At 42.8% G+C, this 463-nt stretch overlaps 1 pseudogene; it reads right to left on the bottom strand.

The window, feature by feature from the left end:
- Positions 1 to 286: 286 nt before the first annotated feature.
- LOC140407944 (U2 spliceosomal RNA) lies at positions 287 to 463 on the bottom strand (annotated as a pseudogene).

Genomic DNA, 463 nt, shown 5'->3' with positions numbered 1-463 from the left:
CTTCCCTCGATCAAATGAGACTACACTTGATCTTAGCCAAAAGGCCGAGAAGCGGAGTAATGCACATTGAAGAGTGAAATGGGTGGTGAATTTCGAATGAGTTCCCTTTCGCCGTTGTGCTTGTAAGATGCGTTTGGTCATTCTTCATGACACCGGGGCCAGGTAGATGGTGAGTAGCAGCAGCCAGTTGCCAAAGCATTTTGTTGTGTGCTGAAAGAACTGTGAATAAAGTGTATATTTGTATGTGTTTGAGCTGTTTTTTGAGTTTGAAATTCCCCATGAAGGGGTGGTGTGCACCGTTGCTGGAGATACTGCAATACCAGGTCGATGCGTGGAGTGGACGGAGCAAGCCCCTATTCCATCTCCCTGCTCCAAAAATCAATTTAATATATGGTCCCCAGATAAGGGACGTATCAGATATTAAACTGATAAGAACAGATTTTTTTTTTATTCAAAAAAATAT

This window comes from Scyliorhinus torazame, chromosome 2 (assembly GCF_047496885.1).
Source record: "Scyliorhinus torazame isolate Kashiwa2021f chromosome 2, sScyTor2.1, whole genome shotgun sequence".
NCBI classification, from domain to species: domain Eukaryota; kingdom Metazoa; phylum Chordata; class Chondrichthyes; order Carcharhiniformes; family Scyliorhinidae; genus Scyliorhinus; species Scyliorhinus torazame.
The sequence above is the reverse complement of the archived record's forward strand: the minus strand, read 5'-3'. Positions and strand labels throughout refer to the sequence as shown.